Raw genomic sequence first — 27,837 nt, 5'->3', positions numbered from 1 at the left:
TGATTCCAATTTACTTTTAACAGGTTCCATAGCATGCAAGTGATAGGTCTGATGATGCTGGAGTAGTCAGTTTATCATGTTTGCTTTATTGTCTATGGGTAATGCATAAATTTTGTATGTCAGAAATCATATTGTTATCTGTAGAATTTAATACCTTATGAACTGGTCTTTCCCAAACATTGGGCAGATAAAGTGAATGTTCCAGTTTTACAAGAACTGGAATCATTATTTTTATATTTTATACATATATATATGTTTCAATTCCAGCAGTTTTACCAATAGTTCATCCTGCCAAACCACAAAATAATGAAAGTATTAGTGCTATGAGTAATGATATAAACGTTCCTTTCTGTATTAGTAAGTGTCTTTTCTGTTTAACTGATGCTTTCTTGACAGTCAAATCTCTCAACAATCACTCGTATCATCTCAGTTACACCTTTTGTATGTTTATCACGGGAATGTTGTTTTTTAAGACATTTAAAGTGATTTCATAAATACACTAAAATAATGTTTAACTCTGTCAATTATACAAACCACACCCCACAGATGGGGATAGTCAACATTACAGTTTTCTATGTGATGTGAAGATTGTACTGTGTAACTCAATTGCACTGATAATGATCTGAATCTGAAAGATATCCACTCCAGAAGGGATGTTTAAACAAAAACAAACCTACATATCTAGTGACTAAACATTTGAATGCTAGTTTTCCAATTATGTATGATCTGTCTTTCAGATAAAATCCTTCTAGTTTTATCACTGCTGCAGTCATGATAATAACTGGATATATAATCAGTGAAAAATCAATTTTAACTTACTTTAGTAAGTATATAATAACTTTATCTTCAGGAAAAAGTCTTGTTCTGGAGATTGTAGTTTCAAATCAATAAGTGAGTAAACATTTGATTTTCTTGTTGCACCTTGATAAAATTCAAAGTTCTTAACACATGTCAGAAACATTTGTCTGACTAAAACACTCAACCAGGATTTATGTCTAATATTCATGAACAATATAATGTATTGATAATTTCAACTAATATCATGCTTTTCTCTATTCTTATTAAATAGATTCTGAAAAATATAAAACTGATAAATTCAAATGGTGGCTTTCACATGTACACAGATGAAAAAAAAAAGAAATATTTTGCATTAAGACAGTATACATTGATTGAAATGTATCACACAATTGCACAATATTTCTTGGAATAGGATAAATAACTTCATGATGATAAGTCAAAACTTTGTTACAAACTGTGATTTACCACTTCCTGACACTAAATATGTAAATGGATATCTATTCCAAACTCTAATGAGAAGTAAATGAAAAAAAGACTCACCTTATATAGATCTAAAAACTTGAGCACACTTGGGATCTTTCTCCACGACCCTGCACATACCCTTTTTTCAGTCCATATCTCATGGTGAGAAGTTAGTTTCATTAGATGAAAAAAATCAGTAATCATACAGTAGAGTTGTTAAAACATGTAAGGATGCATCATTTGATGTAAACTGGATGACAATTTTTTATTTCTTGTTGCAAAGTCTTTAAATTTCTACACATTTTATTAGGATTTGACAAAATTGAGGGTAAACCATTTAATTTTACACTAGAGCTTCCCATCATTTTGTAAGTATCCACAATTCTTTAGATCACCAGTGACTCATGATGATATATTATGACCATCAAGCTTGACTGTAAATTCATGAAGAAAATCCTCTACAGGAGAATCATTAGATCAGCTTGAAGTATAAGCAATACTATCTGTACCATAATATAATACAGATAAACCTATCTTCTAACACATATAATATAACACATAACACATAATTTCAGACAAGCATGAGCAGTGGTGAAAACCACCAAAAAGATGTTAATTTAATTCTTCTGGGACAAATACTTATGTTTGTATTCTTAGTTAACAGCAGTTATTTAGTTACTAATTGGAGTATCATCTGTTATTACCTTAGTATCATCATTCATTAATAAGTAATACACTTTAAACAGATGTTATATGGGTAGGTTCTGATCTGCCCTCAGACATATCCCAACATCCCAAAAAAGAATTAAGGCAAAGTTTTTAAACTGACCTTTTTCCTGAAGTAAAGGCTATTTTCTATGGTCAGTTGCTCTCCTTTTTTTCATTATATTGAGAAACGTAATTCTGTTTTGCCTCTGATGTTACACAGTGAGAGGCCATTAAGAAATTTTCTGATTTATTTTAAGAACTGTATCAATATAGTTCCTAAAAGGATCTCTGAATTTAGCAGAAAAGTAGCAAATGTTGTATATTTTCATTACCTTGTAGTTAGATGCAATTGCTTTTTTAACTTCTTCAGTGACCCAGGTACCAATAAAAGCTCTCTCTCTTCTTCACAATATGTACAGGACAGTGGTGATCTTGATTCCACACATGATCTGCATAAGGGGACAGTTAATTTATCATCACTTCTAAAAGGTAAAACAAGATGGTGGAGTTTTCTTGGGACTAAAATTCTACATTTCATAAAACCAAATTTTTTTAAATCAGAGAAATGTGCTGTTATGATGGTACGATATCCAACTGGATATTCACAGTACTTGTTTGTCCATAGATATAGTGATGTAAGGTCTATGTACTTAATCTTTTTTTTCTTCCTTTCTATTATACAAAAGTCTTGTCACTTTGACTCTCCCTTAACAGAAGGCATCTTGTATACCAAAGCAAGAAACTACAGTGTGGTCCATAAGGAAATCAATCAAGTCTAAATCATTAGTTTTTCATCTTCTTAAATTCATGTTCCCAAAACGACTTTGTACCCTAGAGCTTTGAGATACTGTCATCTTTCTAATGTACACTTTCTTAAAAACCACATGGGTCTATTTAGGACAACACTCTGTTATCAGAAACATAATATTCATTACATCCATGGTAGTGGCACCCATAAAATTCATAAATTGTGTTGTGCTCCTTATAGAAACTGTCTACTTTATATTTCAGGATATGTTTCTCACCACTGTTAATGCATATCGGATCTTGACTCCTCAGATTTCTGTATATAGTTTAACCACTGGATGCTTACTATAGTTGTTGGGTGTAAAGTGTCCGTAATTAAGTATGAAAGATACTGATGGCATAAACTTGCTTTTGTATACAACTATACTGTATACAGAAGCAATGGTCATGTACCTCAAGGAGTCAATGTCACAGGTTGTGAGAAATACAAATATTTGAAGATAATAGTTTCTAACATAATTCAAGAGAATAACTTTCAACAATGATAGCGTTACTTTCTTACTTTGGACTTCTTGAAAGTCACTGATAGTGACAGTCTACGAATTTTCGTCTTGTAGGTGCTGACATGGTGTCAGGAGAGTAAAAGCTGGTATCTGGTATAGTCCCTCGATATTATTGGTTTTATTTTACGTTGAAAAGGTATGAAAAATACCTTTTTGCAGTTATTCTAAAGCAAATATTCTAGGAAACAATGATAATGTCATAGGTATTAAATTATATCTCTCAGTTATTGTAACTGTTAGACTTTTGATGCTTATAACCATATTTTTTCATCTATTTATGGTCCTTTTGTGGGACAGCAGTAAGTGTATGGATTTACAGCAGTAAAATCAGGGATTCAATTCCCATTGGGGAATATAGCAGATGGTCAAGTGTGACTTTGTTATGAAACATACACGCCTTTATTTACGATAAGGTCTGGCTTCATCCTGTGACCAGTAAGAGAAGTGCCCATCAAAACCTTTCAGGTTGTGAGCTATAGTAGAATAATTTTTATGCTATTTCGAAAAACAAGAACTTACAAAACACATCACGTGAATTATAACTTTTATAAACTGTTTCCTTACCATTTAAGTCGAAGACCACAAAATAATTCACCTCACGAATTTCAGTTCCCTCGTTAATCTCAAAATAATAAAAAAAAATTATTGAGAAGAAAACATAAATTTTTATTTAAAACAAATGATTTACATCCTAAGCATCTTATTTCATCATATCAATGAAAATATGATGTACATTTTTTCTGTCAATAAAAACAAAACATTTTTGTATTGATAAAGCTTTTCATAGGAAGATATGATATAATTTTTTACATTATTTGGTTTATGGCTGTTGTAACAGTCTGCCTATTTACAAAACCTATTAAAATCAGTTCAAGCTATGGGCTGACCTGATGTACATTCGTTACTGTAAATAAACGTTACATTATATCACGGGAAAATATTTTCAGATCACGTAAGACCTTTGAAACTACACAGCTGAAATTATCTGAAGAAACTATAGTAGTTGAATTTTTAGATGGCATTCATATTTTGTTATTTATTCTATTTTGCAAGGTTCTCCCAAATCATTAGACGAAATGTTTAAGTCCTGAGCCTTACGCACAAGCAAAGGCTTTTGCTAGTTACAAATATATTTATGCTTAGGATCTTTTCTAAAGGATGCTAAAACTGATAATGTAGCCTTAGCACGATAAAGGCAATCATTATATTCATTACAGAAATACCCGCCGTTTTTTGTTTTTCAAGTTGATCAAAACTAATATTCGATAACGTATACTTACCACTGCCAAAGGAGAATTCTAACTTAGTGACCTCAATTTTGAAAGACTGGTCTAACAGTATATCTAATTTTACCCAGGTTGACTTTTTCGATGTTGGTTAAGATCATATCGGATGAAAACTGTTCCTTAATTTGCATTAAGATTACTTGTTTATCGACGTGATTCGAATAAATAAATGCAAACTCTAACTTTATCTCTCTTTCAACGACTTATTGTCTTGTCCAGTATATTCTGAAAGCTCACAATGTTTATAAGTGGAATTAGGATTAAGTAATATGTCGTAGTAATTATATTGTGTATTTTAATTCTCATATTCCCTCTCTTTTTTAACAGTAACTTCTCCGTCTTCCCTGCGAGAGTACAAGACAGAACAAACGAATGCAGTAGAATCTCGCTTAACTGTAATTGGAATAGAAGAAAGCATTCAAAACAATATCCTAAGTTTGTTTGCTTATGTGTTTGTTATTAAGTTCAAAGTTACTAAATGGGATATCTATGCTGTAACCATCACAGGTATTGAAACGTGGTTTTTAGTGTTATAAGTCTACAAACTTACCGCTGAGATTGTAAAGAGCTAACTTCAGATTTTAGATGTATCCAAACTTCAGTCTCATATGACCAACAACCTACGGATTTACACAACAAACTGACAAGTGAATATAAGGGATCATTGAAAAGATTAATCAACGTTTAAATGTTCTAAATTTTCCATATTAGGGAGACCCGGCTTGACCAGGTGGTTAAAGCATTCGTCATCTGAAGGGCGCGGGCTTGAATCCCTATCACAGCAAACACGCTCGCACTTTTAGCCGTGGGGGCGTTATAAAGTTACAGTCAATCCCACAATTCATTGGTAAAAGGGTAACCCAAGAGTTGGCGGTGGGTAGTGATGACTAGCTGCCTTTCCTCTAGTCTTACACTGCTACATTAGGAATGTGTAACGCAGATAGCCCTTTAAGCAAACTTTATAAAAACAAACCATATTAGGGAAAAATATATATGTAATCAGTGACGACGAGAAAACCCAGTTGTGGAGAAAAAATGTGTAAAAACGGCTGGTTTGGGTTGAGAAAATTTTTTATGTAGAAAAGCGGACAATGTTTCGATCTTCTTCGGTCATCGTCAGGTTCACGAAGACAGAAAGAGGTAACTGACCGATAGATAAATATATAGGTCGAAACATTGTTCACTTCTCTACGTAAAAAATTTTCTCAACTCAAATGATCCGTTTTTACATATATATTTCTCTACAAGTGGGTTTTCTCGACATCACTGACCGATAGATAGCTGACCACGTGTTTGAAGGGGCTGTGAAACTGAGTGCAGGAATGTAGAGGCATGCTTAGATGTTGGATATATTTATTAATATAGGTATAAAGGTGTTCCTTTGTATTGGTTTATTTTGGGCTTGAGTTGTTGTATAAGTAAGGTTTCTTTAATCTTGCATTTGTTCACGTTTGTTTCTTTATTTAGTGTTTATCTTATTCCCAGGAATTTACTTTTATTTTTGTAAACAATTGTTTTGAATCTCAAAGAATGTTTTTGACACAATACCATTATACCTTTATTATTATGATTACTGTTCACAATTTGCATTAAAAATATTAATAAAGGTTAAACACCAAGTTAAACCCATTTGAAGTATTTATTAACAACACTTTCTAAAACTGTTTGCTTTTTTAAATTTTAGTAGTGTAAGACTAGAAGAAAGGCAGCTAGTCATTACCACCCACCGCCAACTCTTGAGCTACTCTTTTACCAACGAATAGTGGGATTGACCTTCAAATTATAACGTTCCCAAGCTGAAAGAGCGTTTGGTGTGATGGTGAATAGAGCACTCCAACAACCTGGCCATGCCGAACCTTCTAAAACTAAATAGGAGAAATAAATATACTAAAATAAATATTGGACAACATAGATAATCAAATAGATCAAATTCACAGCTTGCATATGATAATGGTTTAAAATGGAATATAAAACTTCACCGGCATATGAACTAACTGACCAGGTCAGAGACGCCTAGCAAACTTTCCGTAAAGATGTATAAACACGGATACCCTATCTTACAAGTTGGTTAACTAGTAATATTAAATATTTTTTAAGATAGCAAATACATAGAAATCTCCCACTGTAATATCTCTCGAAATGCGGTTTTTTATTGTTTAATAAAAATAGTTGAATACCCTTCCATAAATTCATTCAATTTCTCCTTTGCTTTCATTCTAACACCTTATTAAAAGTAAGAAGCAATTTTGTTAGTCTTCAAATAGCTAGATTATTATTTGATTTAATACTTCCTAAAGATAGTATTCTACGTTGTAACACACTATCTCTAATTTTTATCTTCACATAATCGAATTAATGATTTTATCTGATTCGTAATGTTTATCTGTCAATTTTTGACTTTTTGGAAAAGTCAGTTTTTGTCTTTAATATATAAATAAAAATATTTTTGTCTAAGTTTTTAGTACATTAAAACACACCCTTAGATATTTACAGATTATTTGGTTACTTACAAGTGAAAAGATGAGTTCTTTCTTCAACTATTTGTCTTTGATATTAACTGGTACTTACAACGCTAAAAACCGGGTTTCGATACCCATGGTGGACAGAGCAGAGATAGCCCATTGTGTAGCTATGTGCTTAATTCAAAACAACAACTGGTACTTTATTAATTTCATCTATTTTCGAAAGATAGAAGATACTTATTATTCGTTTTATTTATGTATATATGTAATACATATATATATATATTCCACTAATTGTTAGTAAAAGAGTAGCCCAAGAGTTGGCGGTGGGTGGTGATGACTATCTGCCTTCCCTCTTGTCACATACTGCTAAATTAGGGACGGCTAGAGCAGATAGCCCTCGTGTAGATCTGTGCGGGATTCAAATCAAACATGTATTATATTTCAGAGTTGTTTATTCTCCTTTAAAAAACCCTATTATCGGAAACTAAATAATGTAATACTAAAAACTGACTTAAAAATGGGTAAAAGGTACAGGCAGAACTAAAACTGTGGAAATAATGGGTTAATAAAACCATAAATAACTTTTAATTGCAATATCAAAAGATAAATCAAACTTTGATATTGTCACAGATGAAAGTTACTTTAATTTTTTAATAAAAAGAAATAAAAGCTTTAGGTTAAAGAACTAGAAAACGAAATGAAATTTGAAATAGAAATTGCAAGAATGAGGATTAAAATGAAAGATTTTGAATGAAAACTAAATTTTATTATGAGAATGAACAACAAAAATTGATAGCGAACTTACTGATAACATTAAATATTTGATTTAAGATTGCCCAAAAGCAAGAGCTTATTAAAAACGTAAAATTTATTGCAAAACTGAAGAGTAAAATGACGAGAGAGTGGAAAATTATAAAAAACGAATTTTAGAAAACGAATAATGTAATGACGATGAATATATTCTAGAAGATTTCACCCTTCCGATAAATCGTTGACATCCTTCAAACAGAACACACTAAATTTTAGCTTTCAAGTATAACAAAGACAGATATTAGGCCCGCAAAATGTCATAAAAGTTTATTATTTTGAATTTTGAAATTTATAAAATTTGTAACTTTATACACTTATTTCTAGGCTAAAGTAGGGATTGAATTGTATAACTTTGTGATAGTGGTTTTAATTATTGTAAAAGTTACAGCTATCAGGGATATGGCTATACTGAAAATTTATAGATGTTGTGTCCATTCCATGGACATATGAAAACTGAACAAATAAAAAGGAAAAAAATATTAAAATTTTAACCAAAAGTAGAAATCGTTGGTTATTTATAGAATTACTATAAGAAGTATCCAAAACAAAATAAGTGATGCAATTAAAAATACACAAACAAGTGAAGTGATAGTAGATGATCCGTATAGCTAAATGAAGAAGTCTTAGTTTGTTAATCACAGTAGAGTTTGAAAGTAATTTTAAAATCCATCCAATTAGTATCACTTTACTTGTTTGAGTACTTTTTATTACAACACTTATTTGGTTTTGATACTTCTTATAGCATTTTTATGAATAACGAACGATCCATACCTTCCGTTAGGCCCGCCATGGTCATGTGGGTTAAGACGTTCGACTCCTCATCTAAGGGTCACGGGTTCGAATCCCACTAGCACCAAACATGCTCGCCCTTTCAGCCGTGGGGGCGTTATAATGTGACGGTGAACCCAACTATTAGTTGGTAAAAGAGTAGCCCAAGAGTTGGCGGTGGGTGGTGATGACTAGCTGCCTTCCCTCTAGTCTTACACTGCTAAATTAGGGACGGCTAGCGCAGATAACCCTCATGTAGATTTGCGCGAAATAAAAAAAACAACATATATAATATATTGTTATACACAACCAGTTCACAAATTTTTATTACTCGTAACACTATTTTAAGTGTTATAAATGTTTTATGAAGTTCTTGTGTAGCTTTGCGCAAAATTCAAAAACAACCAAAAACAAACCCTTCCGTTAAAATTTCATCTTTCTTCTATTTACCCAACTAATGTATTAAGAGATTTTTTTAAACATACGCTTTAAACCTTTTATTCAAGAAGTTAAAAGTTTCATGACGGTTGATTTTAATTTCCATAACTACATTTTCTAGTGTTATTTTAATATGGACTGGTGATATTTCACTTTGTATTTGAATAGATAATAACTTGGGTTATAAATATATCCTTGAACGATATTTAAATAATAGAGAATTACTTGCGAAATGTATATTAGGCACTATCGTACTTATAAATATTATTTTTGACATTTGAGAAAAAAAAAATTTAAACGACTTAAAGGTACTACAATTTGTATAACGTAAGCCCATACACACACACTCACATATATACATATATGTATAACTTAAGCCCATACACACACACTCACATATATACATATATTCAACACAAGTTATGAATTTATTTTTGAATTAAAATGAACAATTTGATTAAGGAAAAAAACTGGTCATTTAATATGCAGTTATACCTACAACTATGTATTGCATCTGGTTTCGTTGTTTTAATTATTGCTTTATCATTTAGATAGAATACTTGGACTGAAAATATTGTATCGCTCTTTAAATACAAGTAATAATAATGACCATATTACTTTTCTTTGTCCCTCCCTCCCCAGTGGCTCAGCGATACTTGCGATGGCTTATAACAGTTAAAACCGGGTTTTGATACCCTTAGTACGACCAGTACAGATAGCCTATTGCGTTGCTTTATCCTAAACAACAAACAAACAAGCAAACTGCGTACTTTTTCTGGGTAGAAGAAAAGTAATGTATAGTATATTTAGATATTTTTGTCCTTGAAACACGAATATTAATTATTAGAAGATGACATTTATATAAAACTACCAATTCACACACGTATTTAGACTTTTTAAAGTCCATTTTGTCCCATGGAGCTTTCATTTTGTTGCTATTATTAAACCACACACATGCATATGTGTGATATTTAACAATGGGCTCTCCAGAACTTGCAGTGCCAGCAGAAGTATTTTTACTTCCTTGGTTCTGTACAGTTTGTTATAGAAACAGGCAGTAGTAGTTGTTGTTTTTTGGAGTGGTGTAAATCTTATAATCTGTTTTTGGATTACCACAAGTGGGAAAGTATATGTAATCAGAGAACCTAGGATAAAAAATAACACTAGTAACGTATCAACAGTTGAATCTTGGACTATACTTATAAGTGAGACTTATATTTAAGCATTTCCAGCTAATTTCTTCTAATAAAGAGTGAGAAAAGTTTTTGTAGCTTAGTAAACTACATAATGTTTGGGTTCTTTAAGATATGGATTTAGAATTATATATTAGATATTGTAGAATAGTTATGTTTGCAGTACATATTTCATGGTTGGTTATTCTAAAATTTAGAGGACATATAACTCTGGGAGTTTCGTTCTATGTGTTTTCTTATAGCAAAGCCACATCAGGCTATTTGCTGAATTTACCGAGGGGAATCGAATTCCTGATTTTAGAGTTGTAAATCCGTAGATTTACCACTGTATCAGTAGGAGATAACTCTGGAAGAAAGAAAGAGAGAAAATGTGTTCAACGGTTTGGCTAAATTATTTTCAAAAAGTTATTTAATCAGAAATGAGGAAAAGCTACTTTCTCCCGGTATCTATATTATCTAGAACAAATATAGCAATTAGTAAATCATTTTTTGACCACATTTGGTGTTTCAAATTACTGGAGGCGAGAAAATAAACTTATCGTCTCATTATTATACAGGTTGTAATAGCAGAAAACAATATTTCAGAATTTAAGTTTCAGCGTGATTTTGTTAGTTTGATGTATCATTTAATTCGACTTTGAGCTATTAATTTACTCGACGTTTTTAGAGGCTTCTGTGATACACGCTAATACTCAACAGATATTGTAAATGACGATCTTTTTCTCATCAATAATAATGTAATAGCTTTATAAAAAATTTATAACACTTATAATAGTGTACATATAATAAGTAATAAAAATTTGTGAACTGACTGTGTATAACAATATATTGCTGTTTTTTTTTTTAATTTCGCGCAAAGCTACATGAGGGCTATCTGCGCTAGTCGTCTCTAATTTAGCAGGGTAAGACAAGAGGTAAGGCAGCTAGTCATCACCACCCACCGCCAACTCTTGGGCTACTCTTTTACCAATGAATAGTGGGATTGACCGTCACATTATAATGCCCCCTCGGCTGAAAGGGCGAGCATGTTTTGTGTGACAGGGATTCAAATGCGCGATCTTCGGATTACGAGTCGAGTGCCTTAACCAACTGGCCATGCCGGGCCTATTATGTATATATACATATAGATTTTACACATCTATTAAAAACAGCACTCGGAAACACGCAAACGTTGTTCCACATTAATAAAAAGCTAACAATTCTTTTCGTGATTATACACGCATATATGCATTTTTCTCATACTTTCCCAGTAACTACGTAATGTTGAAAAATATGCATATATAAAACATAGAAATTACGAATTAAGGATGTATTTTCTTACAGTAAAAAATCTGTTTCGAACGTTTCTGCCTTTTCTAAAAACATAGCTTATAATTCGTCAACAAGTTATCAGCTCGTGTTACGTCTGTATGTATATTATGTATTTATTTTATCTCTATAAAGAAGTTGACAAAAACTGGTCGTCTTAGTTGCGGAAATAATATTGCTTCCAATGTGTCACTGAACATATACTTGGCTTTAAATATTGTCGCCCAACACGCCATAAGCTGAGAGGGAAAAATACAATAAAAACGCACAAACAAAAAACACGTGGTCGTTGCTATGAGAACATTCGACGCATATACTTGTTTATCGAACTCCGGCTCTAAAAAAGTTACATTTTTTGTTTTTTTTATTTTTATATTATGTAGGCTTGCTTGGGGACCGTGTCTCTATTTAACAGGTAGACTATTTCATTGTATAACATAATGTTTACACAGATACATGTGTGATCAAACGTATGATAGGTGGATTTCATTGTATAACATAATGTTTACACCAGATACATGTGTGATCAAACGTATGATAGGTGGATTTCATTGTATAACATAATGTTTACACCAGATACATGTGTGATCAAACGTATGATAGGTGGATTTAGCAACTCATTTGTTGGTATCAAATAATTTTAGGTAATATATAAAATTACACCATCTAGTTTTATTTTATAATGGACAATTCATTTTTTCCCTACTAAAATGTATCTGGAGTTGCTGTGTCTAGAATCTAACTACATGAACAAACTTGCTTCTGTTTATCTATATAAACATCTATAACATAACACGACTCCGACAGTTGTGGAAGCACCGTAACCTGAACTTCATTGTACATCTAAAACAATAGAGTATTAATCTTCTGATAGTTACATATGTGGTAATAGTAAGTGTAGCATAGTAAATATTCAACTAACGCTTAATATTTCTTGTGATTACAATTTAGAAATTAGCAGAGAAGGTTAATTTTATTACTTATCTCTTTTGAATATGAGTTTTACGCTGTTTAGAAATATAAGTATTTTAATGATTTTTTTGTTGCAATGTATATAGACTGGAATTAGTTTGAAATGTTATAAACCAGCAATTAAGTCGGTAAACGCGAGTGACAGTGGCATACGGTTTGTGTGCACGATACTGACAAAGAACTGATATTTACTGTTGGTAGGAAATATGTTTGGAACATTTTTCAATGTTTTATTATACACTATCATCACTTACTGAAAATTAATATAACGCAAAGTGAAAATAAAGTGAAAAACACAAATAAATATATTTTTAGTACAGAACTATAAATTTTAACAATTAAGTTCTCTGATATTGTTTGTTTTCACGTTTATTGTTAAGCATAATTATACACACACACACACACATATATATATATGATATCTCATGAATTCGAGTCATATTAGTTTTATTGGTGGTCTACATAGATGTGTGACTGTTTAACTATAAAACAAATTTTGTTTCATGACTTGAAGCTACATGGAATTCAAATATGATTAATGGCTTTCATTAGAGTTTTGACGAGAAAAATATGTTGTATACAGTTGAAGCCTACCTTTAGTGTGTGCCTCATGTTTATGGTTCTCGTATTTGTATTTGATGGATTAGCTTCAAGAATTTAAACGTATTTCTGAAGTAACCAAGCAAAGATACAACAACATAAAAACACTACACCAGCTCATGTATTTAATTGTATTCTGCATGCAATATCGTTTTTAGTTGGTAACACTAATATGTATATTATTGTTCGAAACGATTTCAAATACTCGGAATCTATACAAAGATACCAATAATATCTGTTATTTGTCGTATGTCCATGTAACTACTTCGCAGGTTATGGATGAATTATCACCATAAACGTAATGGGGGTTCATCAGATACATGCTGGGATAAATTTAAATTTTTAGTTTTTCATTTTGTGTTTTGTGGTTTTTATGAACGTTTTTGCGTTTGTTTTTGTTTTCAACTACTTTGCCTAGGTTGATAGAATTTCGCTAAATTTGGTATGAAGGTTTGTTGGACCCATGTGGAGATATAAATTTGTGGTTTTGCCTTGTGTGTGTGTGTGTAGCAGTTCTTATGTGCGTTTTTTATAATTACATATAAGGGAAGCGACTTTTCATGTCGTCAGATAGCCTTTAATTAACCATGAACTTACATAATTTCTATCTAGGGTAGGAAATGAACACTACAGCTAGTGTATAATACTATAGCCATGACAAAGCCAAAACACTATTATAAATTATTATTAGTTAATTTTCATTTAAATCAGACTAATGTTATTAGTAATGTGACTTAAAATGTAAGCGACCACTTATTCAGTTCACACTCATAAATAACTATTTAGTAAATTTTGTTTTAATTTGTAGATTTCATGGCGTGGCACTTCGATATGTGAGTGAAGTAAACCTCTCGTGCTTCAATAAATAACCAGTACTGACCAGTTTAGCACAGCGGGGATAAACATTTATCATAAATAAGGGTCAACTGCACCAGGGCAAAGGATTCTACAATATGGTGCCTCTAATGGGTCATTCTATAAAATCTTAAACTTATCCATACTTACATCTTACTTCACCAAACACATCTTGTTTGTGTAGGACAGTATGGTATAAGAGTGTATAATACGAGTATAAGTCTGTTTTCTGACTGCAGAGTGATGCACGACTCAACTGTTTGTTTTGTTTGTTTGAATTTCGCGCAAAGCTACTCGAGAGCTACCTGTGCTAGCCGTCCCTAACATAGCAGAGTAAGACCAGAAGGAAGGCAACTAGTCATCACCACCCACCGCCAACTCACGGGCTACTCTTTTACCAACGAATAGTGGGATTGACCGTAACATTATAACGCCCCGTTGGCTGAAAGGGCGAGCATGTTTGGTGCGACAGGATTCAAATCCGCGACCCTCAGATTACGAGTCGAGTGCCTTAACCCACCTGGCCATGTCGGGCCTCGACTCAACAGTAAACAATTATATTATTTCATACATTACACCATATTCTTAATACCATTACAGGCGAGATATTTTGTTATTATTGTATGTTATTAAGCACAAAGCTACAAAAAGAGTTATTTGTGCTCTGCCCACTACGGATATCGAAACCCGATTTTTAGCAGTATACTATTGTGCGTTTCGTTATTAGTAGAATGCGTTTTGTTGGACCTCTGAGATATAGGTTGGCCTTGTAATAAAATTTTGGTTTCAACCTCTGTACACTGAAAATAAGTCCGGTTGCGGCTGTGAACACACGATTCAGTCTCGGAGTCTGTGTCTTAAAATTTCAATTTTATTAGTTTCATTTTTCGAATACCATTGGCCCGGCATGGCCAGGTGGGTTAAGGCGTTCGACTCATAATCCGAGGGTCGCGGGTTCTAATTCCCGTCACACCAAACATGCTCGCCCTTTCATCCGTGGGGGCGATATAATGTTACGATCAATCCCACTATTTGTTGGTAAAAGAGTTGGCGGTGGGTGGTGATGACTAGCTGCCTTCCCTCTTGTCTTACATAACAAAATTAGGGACGGCTAGCGCAGATAGCCCTCTAGTAGCTTTGCACGAAATTCAAAAAACAAAACAAACAAACTAATGCCATTACTACTGGACACCAAGTAATGAGTGGGTAAATGTGTATATCTCGCATTTTACCAGTTTTATAATTCATGATTTGAATATATTTATATAAAATAGAATACACGATGAAAAATAACGTTATATTTATCACTGACCTTTCTCTCTGACCCTTCACAAATATTTAGCTTGTTTGTTAATTATAAGTATAAAGCTCTACAGTGGACTATTTATGCTGTGCACACCACATGAATCAACCACCAAGAGGCATATATTTCCAAAATATTTTATTCATTAATAAGGAAACTTTATTTAGTCCTGAGACCGCCTCCTACTGTACTTTGGAACACGTTAAATGTCGATGCATCATTGCCGAGTCTCGGGTAGATTTACCTGGTGACACCTATCTGCCTTCCAGCTCTCCTTCTCTAACTGAGCAGTGAAAGACTAGAGATAAAGCAATAATACTCACTTTTCGGCTACTCTGTTACCAAAAACAAGTGGGATTGGATGTAATGTTATTACTTCCTAAAGAATGAAAGTTCGAGTGGGTTTGGCGAAGGGTAACTAAAAAAAGAAGACTGATTAGAAAGTCTTCCAGCAGGCCATTGGTAAGTTTATGAAGTTGCAATGCAAAAATCCAGAGCTCCATTTCCCACGATGGATAGGATGGAAATAGCTTCTTCTCCAGACTTGCGTTAATAGAATAATTGTATCAAGTTTTTTCACTTAACCATAAAATCAATTGTTTTAAAACCACGAAGAAAACGTTTTGGTGATAAAAAATGAAACCTTTGTTGCTTAGGTATTTAAATTTGTATATGCACCTGTGGGGTTAAATAACTTCACTACGTCTTCAGAGGACAAAATAAATTATATTAAATTTTGAAGGGCAAACACTTAACAACAAATGGTAATTTCGAAAATTTTCAATGCATAAGAGGCAACAAATTTTATACTTCATTCTGTGCGCGTTAATAAGGTGTGAGGATAAATAATTTACAGTGCTATGACATAAGGTGAGAGGGTAAATAATTTACAGTGTCATGATATAAGGTGTGAGGATAAATAATTTACAATGCCATGATATAAGGTGTGAGGATAAATAATTTACAGTGCCATGATATAAGGTGAGAGGGTAAATAATTTACAATGCCATGATATAAGGCGTGAGGATAAATAATTTACAGTGTTATGATATAAGGTGAGAGGGTAAATGATTTACAATGCCATGATATAAGGTGTGAGGATAAATAATTTACAGTATCATGATATAAGGTGAGAGGGTAAATAACTTACAGTGCCATGATATCAGGTGAGAGGGTAAATAATTTACAATGACATGATACAAGGCGTGAGGGTAAATAATTTACAGTGCCATGATATAAGGCGTGAGGATAAATAATTTATAGTGCCATGATACGAAGTGTGAGGATAAATAATTTACAGTGCCATGATAAAAGGTGTGACGATAAATAATTTAGAATGTCATGATATAAGGTGCGAGGATAAATAATTTACAGTGCCATGATATAAGGTGCGAGAATAAGTAACTTACAGTGCCATGATATAAGGTGCGAGTATAAATAATTTTGAACATCATGATATAAGTTGCGAGGACAAATAATTTATAATAATATAAATCGGACAAACTGTATGAGAACAAAATAGTAGATAAAGCAAATTTAATAACATTCTATTGAACATATTCCGGTATTTTATGCAAGTTTGAATTATCTAATGATAGAATGCTCCTTGAGAAGTGTAATTTATTTTATTAGATCTTTGTATGCTCTTGAGAGTATATAGAACATCGTTTTGCTTTAATCCCATTTCTGAGTACAGTTCATTCTTCTACGTCACTATAAGCTGGTTTGTTGCCAAAATCTTTATTGGAAATGAAACGTTACATGGCAATTATAGCAAACGCTTTTGAATTATCTAATTATTTGAAGCTTGTTGTAATTTCTTGGCCATTATACTCTAGCAATCATTTCACATTATGAAAACAGTGAACATAGCTTAAAATGTTGAATGTGAGTAATCTTATAATAACTCCGAACAAGGTGTTATTATGTTTTAGGCAAAAGAAATTACACTGGCAAAGCATTTTTTTGTGGACTGCATCTGTGTGGAGCTTATTGTAATGGTGTTGTATCCAGGTTTGATTATAAATATTTTATCTTTATGGACTCCATCTCTGATATTTGTTGTCATAATATTGTTTCTTCTGTGCACTGCATCTGCCTGAAATGCAGGTGTTTTAGTCTCTGCTTAGATATGAAAAAATAAACACAGCATAGTCCTAACGGTTACTTTCCTTTAATACTTAGGTATGATGGCATTACTAACATTTGCGTTTTTATTTTTACACAAACCTCAGGAAGTACTTGAACATTGGAATCAATATCAAAATATAAGTAATATTCTTATTGAACTTAATTGTATGTGATAAATGTTTAACTTTCGTTTTGGCTGTTCACATTTATTTATGTGTGATAATTATGCAGATAGAGAATTGTTTTTTTGTTTGTTTTTGAATTTCGCACAAAGCTACTCGAGGGTTATCTGTGCTAGCCGTCCCTAATTTAGCAGTGTAATACTAGAGGGAAAGCAGTTAGTCATCACCACCCAACGCAAACTCTTGGGCTACTCTTTTACCAACGAATAGTGGGATTGACCGTCACATTATAACGCCCCCACGGCTGAAAGGGCGAGCATGTTTGGCGCGACGGGGATGCGAACCCGCGACCCTCAGATTACGAGTTGCACGCCTTAACACGCTTGGCCATGCCGGGCCCAGATAGAGAAGCAACAAGCTTGTTATCTGTTCTGAAAAGTTTACAATAAAAACATAACTTTATTGAAGCTAGGATCAATACTGGTTGTTTCTATCCTTTCACATACTTCTATGTCATTCTTCATCAATGCAAATGAAACTTCAGGAGCTCAACCGCAAAGTGTTATCATCAAACATGCGTGACTCATACCACCTCGGAAAAGATGTCACCCCGTATATGACATTTTTGAGGTTTCAGGAGACTTTGTCCTCCGTGGAGCACAAAGAACTTGTCACGAGTAACATTTTGTTATGCACAACATGTTCTGCTATTATCATTCCGCAAAGAATCGTTTTTAAACAGATCATTTTCCCTATGTCATCTTTTAAGTCACAATTTTTGAGCATGGCTCTACAAATGTATAGCATTACTTCTTCACCATTGTAATTATAACACGTAACTTGTACTTGATTACTTACAGCCGTGAAACCATACTTTCATCACATTTTATTATATTGTGATGCAATGGGTTTCTTTAAAGTCATTGACACAGTGGCCGCTTTAAAGTCACTTTAAAGTTACTGATGTAGTGGGACGCTTTAACATCAGTGACGTAGTAGACTGATTTAAGGTCATTGATGTAACAGATTGCTTAAAAATCACTTACAAGCGGTAATATTTGTAACTGTATTAAGGTAAAATGAGAAAGAACGACTAAGTGGTTTCACCATGTCACAATCTGATGAAATGTTAACACTTTGATAAATTAAACACATGTGATGAAATTTTAATCTCAGTTTTCTCAGGTAAAATCCTTTTTTTTTCTTAACCGTGGGTTAGTCGCTTAAGAATTTCTTATGTCGAGATCAACATTATATATGGATAGATAGTACAACTCTTATGCAACCGCTGAGAACCAGTCTGAAGAAAAAGAAACAAAAATAACTGAAAAAAATATACAGTAAAACCCTAAATTGAGTGTTAATCGGATTGTTAAAGTTTCACGTACAGAAGTGGTTGGTGTAATATTTCAATAAAATTTACAAGAACTTCTAATATACATACATTTAAACCATGCCCGCACACACACACACACATGCATAGATACAAAATTTACTTAGATCCTTACTTCAAACACACAAAAACTAGCTGTCTTCCCTGTAGCTTTTTTTACACTACTGCTAAATTAGAGAAGGCTAGCGCAGATAGTTGTCGTTTAGCTTTGGGCGAAATTTCCAAACAAAACATGTAGATTGAGCAACTTGTAACTTACGAATTCGCGTGCTAAGCCATACCTTCTGGTGATGGAATTATTCCTGTATGCACATCTTTACGTAAACCATGCACCTATTCAAGTAGGATTATCAGAAAGAGTTTTGGTTGTATTATTAAACTGGACAATGGATTCTTTTTTTTTCTGTTCTAGAGGAAGTAGAAATAATCTTCTTGCTGTGGGTTGTGTCCGTATCGTGTCTGTATTTGTATTCTGTTGTTTTTTTATGCGTGCTAATGTACGGTGTGAACGGAAATAGGGCACATATACGAACCTGTACCTCTCTCATTTTTTTTCTCTTCTTTTTCTAGCCAAAGCTTTTAAGTGAAGTTTATCGTTGACGGTAGGAAGGAAAGGGGTAAACGTACTGACTCATACAACGCCGTGTACTCTCGGTTCATCCGTGATACGTAACCCTTTCTGTACGAAAGTTGTTTCTCAATAACAAGCTTAGAAGGCTTCAGGCTGTTATGAATTCCGTTTCTGAATGCACAAATGAGTTATTGTGACCGAGCCTTTTATCTAACCATTTATGCCTGTCGAACTTTACACACACACACACATACTGCCATACCCGCCTTGAATTAGCTGTGAGGATTATAACTACAGATAACAACTGAAGAAACGTACAAGGAACTTGTTTGTTGCAAAAAAAGGATAATGACATTAAAACAACTATAACATATTGAAATAACATTGCATAATTTCAGCTTAGCTATCCAGAAAATATACGGGGATACAGTTTATATGTGTATACTGTTGACATTTTGTTTATGTTGGGATATGCAGTTAATGTGTGTATAGTGTTGGCATTTTGTTTATGTTGGAAAATGCGGTTTATGTGTGTATAGTGTTGGCATTTTGTTTATGTTGGAAAATGCGGTTTATGTGTGTATAGTGTTAGCATTTTGTTTATATTGGAAGATACGGTTTATGTGTGTATAGTATTAGCATTTTGTTTATGTTGGAAGATACGGTTTATGTGTGTATAGTGTTAGCATTTTGTTTATGTTGAAAGATACGGTTTATGTGTGTATAGTGTTAGCATTTTGTTTATGTTGGAAGATACGGTTTATGTGTGTATAGTGTCAGCATTTTGTTTTTGTTGGAAGATACGGTTTATGTGTGTATAGTGTTAGCATTTTGTTTATGTTGGAAGATACGGTTTATGTGTGTATAGTATTAGCATTTTGTTTATGTTGGAAGATACGGTTTATGTGTGTATAGTGTTAGCATTTTGTTTATGTTGGAAGATACGGTTTATGTGTGTATAGTGTTAGCATTTTGTTTATGTTGGAAGATACGGTTTATGTGTGTATAGTGTTAGCATTTTGTTTATGTTGGAAGATACGGTTTATGTGTGTATAGTGTCAGCATTTTGTTTATGTTGGAAGATACGGTTTATGTGTGTATAGTGTTAGCATTTTGTTTATGTTGGAAGATACAGTTGATGTGTGTATAGTGTTAGCATTTTGTTTATGTTGGGAGATACAGTTGATGTGTGTATGCTTATAATTTTTGTACAAGTTTTTACACACAGAAAAAAAAAAGATTTTGGAACAATTATTAAAACATCTGATTATGTATCATAGCTCAAACACCTAAGACTTTCCTAACTAATATATGATATATCATTAGCCAGGTATCTCTTAAAAGTATTCATGCAGATTTCTGTACATAAGATTGACATTCTTGTTAACAGCTTGCTGTAACATTATAAGCGCGTGATAATCTTTTTACTTGAATAAAGATTACACACGGAAATGGCTAAACGTTTTTAGTCAATTTGTATCTTGAATATGTAATCCAAAATAGACGATGATAGAGTGAGAGCTACTTGAATAAAGAATAGGTATTTATACTGAGGCATGAATCTTCATCCATAATATGTAAACTTTCAATTATCCAAACTATATAATCACTACAACCATAAGTCAGAGTTTCAAAGCTTATTGAAGATGTCTGTCGTGATGATGTTTGTCTGTGAGAAGAGTTATGCGGAGCTTAAAGTTTAAGACCAGCTCTGTTAGAAACTACCATGTACTCATGGGCACATATTTATAAATGGCGAGATGTTTTGCCTCTGTAGGTGGCTTTACAGTTACCATATGTATATTTATATACGACCTTTGAACTCGAAAGTGGAGATAGAATGTCTTTAGTTGTAAACAAGAGTTAACGAATGTGAAGTGAGTATTCGAAGACAATGAGCAGGTTAACCGTAGGGCCGATAGACCTGAGTAGCATAATGAGTTAGGTTTTAATAAAAGACTTTGTTTTTCTCACGTAAGGTATTATAAGGATCAGAGGAAATTTAGAACAAAACTGGACACTCGTTGGTGGAATGTTTTCTTAATTAGAAAGTTATGTGTTAAATTTCAAGATCTTTTCTTACTTGTAAGAATTATTTGTGATTTTTCATCTTATTACTGCTACACAATGAACAACGATAACTAGTTAAAACACCCAGTTGTCAAAAGTGAAGCAAACATATGGCCTGTTGTCCTTAAGTGAAGCAAAAAACATGTCTCCAGAACACGAATTCTATAAAGGTGGAGCAATTAGTTCAGAAGACCTAATGCCAATCTTATTATGTGTTAGTATTATACCTGAAAGAAATGTCATGTGGTTTTCCAAAGAGTTAGTGACGTTCCTTCTGTCTGGCTTATATCTATAGAATTACTCCCGATAGCTTGGTATCTTATTGCGAGAAGTTGATTATTACGTGTAGTCATCTTCAAGTACAAATAATGGCATGTCAAAGTAATTTAGATGTACTGTGACGTTCTTCCTTCGTGGGTTGTAAACGTGTAAGAGTTTGCATTTTGTAGTTCAATTAACTGGGTATCGGTATTTTCAAACTAAACAATACCATTCAAAGGGGCTAAACTGCTAGGTCAGAGGTTTTCAAGGCTCAGGAAGGTTCGTTCCCAGTTTTTAGCTACTGGTTGGAAGAAAACAATCGTTTAACAGAATCTGCTGCTGAATGCCCTTATCCGGGATTGAACCGAATAATACCATTGGCTGTTACTCAGTGATACCTAGTACAAACCTTGGGTTTTTTAGATTAGCAACCGGCCTACAGGAAAATGGGAACTTAAGTTTTAGCTTAGAAATACCTTAATACCTATATGACAATATAATGATATCACACACTGAAGAGCATTGAAATGATAGGAATATCAATTCCTTTGAAACTTTAGCGTCATTTCGGCCTGACATGACCTCGTGAATTTTATCAGTGAACAAACATTTCTGGAATTCAAAAAGTAAAGTTAACACCCATATAAACGGAACTTTTAAGTGTAACCTGTATATTGTGTGGTGTGTAGGACGCTTTGTCTTAATTCCCGCACTAACCTGCCCAGTCTCGTTAGGGTTGTACTATTATATTATATTACATTCTGTCACGCAGCTTATTGTTGCTCATAAATGTTATGTCAACATATTTATAATATCAACTTATTATGGTGACAAAAAAGTCTTAGCACGATTTGCACGTTGATCACAAAAGATTAATGGTTTCAGTATTTGCAAATTTTGGCTCTTGTTTCGGTTTGATAGTATTTAGGGTTACTATATCAGCAAAGAACGTTAGTCAATGTTATTCTTACCAATGCTGGTATTCAGTCATTGCTCTGTCAATTAATCTTGTCACCTGGGATTAAGTACACAAGTAAGGCTTTAAGTGTTAACAACTTTAATCGTTTACATAGTGTCTAAATCCAAACGGGAGGGATTTTGTGTGTATCCTGCTTTATAAAAATTTGATTTTTTTTAAACACTGAAATGGCTTAATTAAGTTATTCGTTATATTAACAAGGAAAGGGAAAAACACTTGAAAATAGTGATATTACAACACTGACGTAGTGACAAGAAATTGGTTTCGCTATTGCCATAGCCAAATAATGCATATGAGAAGAAAAATGGTTTCGGTACTTTAAAAGTTAACTAAAGGGCTATCTTTAGTTAACTATATCTGTTTTTATGCTCGAGATTGTCGCGCTCATTAGGACCTGGGCCTGCAGAGTCTATACGGTGTGATGAGGGATTTTTGGTAATTTCCGAGTGGCTAATGAAGGCAATGTTAGTTTCAGATCAATAATATAGCTCCTCCCTAATAAAACAAGCTTTAGAAAAAAAATCCGCATCACAGTGTTTCCGCGTCTGCTTATTCTGTTTATGGCAAAATGCATTTAAATCTTATATAGTATTTTTTTTAATTCAAGAGTCAAAGAAATATGAAAGTCTACCACACAGAACTAGTAATCACCAGCGTATCTAAAGAAATAAGAAACTCTACCACACAGAACTAGTAATCACCTGTGTATCTAAAGAAACATGAATGTCTACCACACAGAACTAGTAATCACCAGTGTAGCTAAAGTAATATGAATGTCTACCACACAGAACTAGTAATCACCAGTGTATCTAAAGTAATATGAATGTCTACCACACAGAACTAGTAATCATCAGTCTGGAAGCAGTGCGAAATTAAACAAATGAACATGATAACTACTTTACTTCATTTAAAAAGATTTTGATTGGAGGGCATAGCGTGTATGATGATTGTAAATACAGCAGAAGATGCGCAGTGAATTATACTTCTCTGGCTGTCACAATCCGTGTAAATTCTGCGCAGATTAATGATATATTCATGAAGGCGTGATAGAAGCATAGAAATAATAATTGTCTGGGTATGTTCATTTCTGCTCTCACTCATTCAGTATTGTTTTGTTACGTAACAGAGAAGTTTGGCACGCAGAACTGCGAAGAAAGCTTTGTATGTATTTTCAGTAAAGGGACCGTTAGAGTATCGTCTGATTAAAGTTTTACACAAAGACTTTGTAGTCACAATTAGAGCAACAAAAACCAGTAAATCACAACTCGTTTTTCTACGTAAAAGCATCTTACGCTGATATTTGTTCGCAAATAACAGTATTTAATATTAATATGATAAATTTTCATTGAAATCAAGATAATCGAATATGGGTGGTGTCTTTCTCGTGATCCGTGTTGTGTGAATAAATACCGATAACAACGACTCTATGGATGAAATTAACGAATTAACGTTTCGTTTGTTAAATATATTCAATAACATCATCACCATTGTATCTTATTGTATACACACACATGTATATATATATTGTCAATGAAAAGCAACTAATATTCCCATAATATAATTATTTGATATATATATATATATATATACTAAAAGGCACTGTGTAACATATTTATACAGTTTTGTAGTTAAACGATCACACTTTCCCTTATTCGGATTATCTCTTCGTGTTTTTTTTCTTAAATTGATAATTAATATATTGTTAAAACGTGCGTGTGTCGAGAATATCATTGGCTTTTCGCTTGGTTCAGATACTTTAGAAATTAAATATCAAAAACGTCGATTGTTCTTTGGATTTACGTTTTTGCTCTGACTGTTGAACAAAATTTGATTTCACGACATCTGGTATTCTATAATACCCTGCAGGCATATCAGTATTCGAAGTATAAACATTTTTGTTTGTTTATTTTAGAACAAAGCCACGTTGGAGTAACTACTGTATCTACCGCGGGGAATCGAACCATAGATTTAAAGCCACGTTGGACTACCTACTGTATATACAGCGAGGAATCGAACTATGGATTTAAGCGTAGTAAGATTCGTTGACTTAATGTTATTACACAGGGGGACAAAAGGCGAATTTATATGCTTTCAATGTTTCTCCTGTTCCTTTAATAATATGACTTTCTTCCCGTAGCACTAAAGCTCTACATAATTTTAGAGTATATAAAAGTAACATTTATTCTTCTTTCGATGATATTTTTATTAGCCATAAAGTGTTGGGAAAAGAAGGGCTAAAGTTTATATGTTTTTTTTTTTATTTTCAAAAACCTGTTCAATTTAGTTAAACATAGCTTCGTGAAATGAATGAATATCAATAGGTTAGGTTTTAGTGACAACAAGCAAATAACAAGATGATACTGGAAATAGCTTTTTATTGAAGGGCTAGTATGAAACTTTAAATTCTTTTGAGTTTCAGTCACTAGTATCCATATATAACGAGATATGCTGAAAGGTATTAATAATCACCATTCGATGCGAAAATAAAGAGGTCGGGTCATAAAACTGACGTACATAAATATGTACTTAATTCATCTTAATGCAGTAAATTCAGAGAATCGAGGAGTACAAGATGGCTACGGCTTTCGAGTACTGTATTTCTTTAAACGTACTCATTAACTGTTTGTCTGTGTGAGAAAAGGATTTTATTTTTGTAGTTGATAGACTTGTTTTTAAAGTTACGAGCATGCGATGCTATCTGTTTATTTCAAATTAACACAGACGTGCATAAAAGTAAAAAAAAAGGTAAAAAGTTGAATACGAAATACTACTTTAGCGTGATATAGAAATCCAGGAACTAACCTGTCACTGTGTAGTTCTATTTCTTCTAGCATGGGTTTGTGTGATAAATGTTTTATGAGTTCTAAGTGTACACAGACTTCAATATTCAGAATGTAGAAGTTATTTTGCTGTGCAGAAACACAGAATCTATGTTCATTTCAAAGAATGATTTCTCTATGGTATTCTGTCGTTCCAGTAAATTCGTGATTTCTATACATTTATTACCAATATATATACCATTTCATACCGTGCGTGTGGTTTACTTAAAAAGTAAAAGTAGAAAACTACATTAGTATGCTAAGCATTAAGACTGTGAAGGAGACATACGTGCATGATATATTTATTGTAATTGCCCCCATCCCAGTGGCACAGTGGCATGTCTGAGAACTTTCAACGCTATAATCCAGGTTTTGATACCCGTGTTCGGCAGAGCACAAATAACCCATTGTGTAGCTTTGTGCTTAATTACAAACAAACAAAAACCACTGTAATTAGTAGTAAGTATAGAATAGAGCATATTTTTCTACTTGCCTATGTAAATGGTTTGTTGTGCATCCGAATGAAAAGTTTATCACGTATTGGATACAAAAATGAGTAACTTCAGTCGTGATATTAAATTTTAAATGAATTTAGGAAACTCGAAAATGGACAACTGTATAATTCAGTCATTTGTGAAAACACGTATAGAGAAATAACCTATATATTATTTTCTCTTAATTCTTACTATTCGTTTTAATTATATAAAACGTTTATTAGGTGGTCACTAAGTTCAAAACAAAAGAAAACATGAAGATTTCGGGTTTCTGCCTTTTAACTAGAGGTAATAAATATATTTGCAAATACTGAGTTAGACACAGAGAATATTAGAGTAAAATACTATAAATTCTGTTCACTTTTCAGTTTCTCATATTGATAAACCACTAGTATGGATTAGTTCTTGAAAATGTTTAACTCAGTGTAAATTACAAATTTGTTTGTGTGACGAACATTTATATGACGGTAGGTTACATAAGACGTACAGTAAGATACTTTTTTAAAAAAAAAGTAGATAATCTGGATAAACTACTGTTTTATATATATATTATTGATGTTTTAGTAACATGAATGAACCGCAGATAAACTGGTAATGACAAAAAATCACGTATTTGTGGTTTGATGTATACTTTGTAGTGCATGTAAACCAATAGCTGATGGATGATAAGGTAAAGCATTGCTGTATTATTATTATTGAAATGATATTGTATCAGATGGCAAAAGATAGCCCAAATTATTCTGCTGTTGTACGGTTGGAACTTTATATTTAATTTTCGATTCCGTTGTCTAAATTAGAACGAGTAATTATTGATCACTTCATAGACTCGGAGATTGTTCATTTTCTTCGTTATCATCCAGACTTCAAAGTAAATGATTATCTTCCATTTTAATACGGATTGTGACTAGCTATTTATTTTTCATTATTATCTGGTATTTAGAAGAAAGTACTCCAATTAATTATCATCTGGATCTTAAAATTAAATCATTATCTTTCCCTGTAATACATACTTTAGAAGGAGCAGTTTTCCTTCTGTTATTAAGTACATTTCAATACATTTCAGGATCTACACGCTTGTTTCTTTCAATGCCATACTCTGATAGTTTTCTAGACTTAAAATGCAGGATGCAAAACTAAATACTTATAAACCACGAGTGTTCTAAGCACTGTGGGTAGACGATAAAGCATCTGTAACTGTAACTGTAAACTTCTGGGGGTCATGAAGGGGCATGTTGAAGTTCATAAGTGTGTAAAGTTGTGAAAAAAAACACAAGCAGGAAAGTGGGTTTGATATATAGCTAAACAAAACTGTGTACTCGAAATTCACATACTGGTAATAATAAACAGTGTGGGATGTAGTTGCTTTTAGTAAACTGTACTTTAACATTAATGGATTAAACTAAACTTACACAGGTCACCTCTAGTGAACAAGCCTTTCCATTTGGTATCCATTTAAGTCTTTCTTAGGCAGTAATTGGCCCGTGTTCTCCAAGCGAAGCCTCCCTTTCCAGCCAAGACCACTTCATTTGCCACATTTGTTTCTGCACATGCGTGTAGAACCTGTCCTCAGCGCCGTGGACTGAAGGGCAGGCTTTTGGGGGCCCAGAATGGGGGTTAGCTTGGCAGACTTGGTTGATAGGTTACTATTCTGATTAGCGTCACTTCACAACACGTTTCTCAGTGCAAATGTTGGAGCTGACTTGAGCCAACAACGATAAGAAG

The 27,837-nt window shown here is 33.1% G+C and overlaps 1 long non-coding RNA gene across 3 annotated transcripts; it reads right to left on the bottom strand.

The window, feature by feature from the left end:
- Positions 1–1,221: 1,221 nt before the first annotated feature.
- Positions 1,222–27,837, bottom strand: LOC143232709 (uncharacterized). 3 transcript variants are annotated; one of them, XR_013017681.1, is made up of 4 exons: positions 27,525–27,837; positions 5,115–5,184; positions 2,301–2,417; positions 1,222–1,416 (listed from the first exon to the last, which is right to left on the bottom strand). It is a non-coding gene; the product is annotated as an uncharacterized LOC143232709 (long non-coding RNA). The 3 variants fall into 3 exon arrangements; XR_013017682.1 differs by lacking the exon at positions 1,222–1,416 and adding an exon at positions 1,436–1,718; XR_013017683.1 differs by lacking the exons at positions 1,222–1,416; positions 5,115–5,184 and adding an exon at positions 1,436–1,718.

The sequence above is a fragment of the Tachypleus tridentatus genome, chromosome 11 (assembly GCF_004210375.1).
Source record: "Tachypleus tridentatus isolate NWPU-2018 chromosome 11, ASM421037v1, whole genome shotgun sequence".
NCBI lineage: Eukaryota > Metazoa > Arthropoda > Merostomata > Xiphosura > Limulidae > Tachypleus > Tachypleus tridentatus.
The sequence above is the reverse complement of the archived record's forward strand: the minus strand, read 5'-3'. Positions and strand labels throughout refer to the sequence as shown.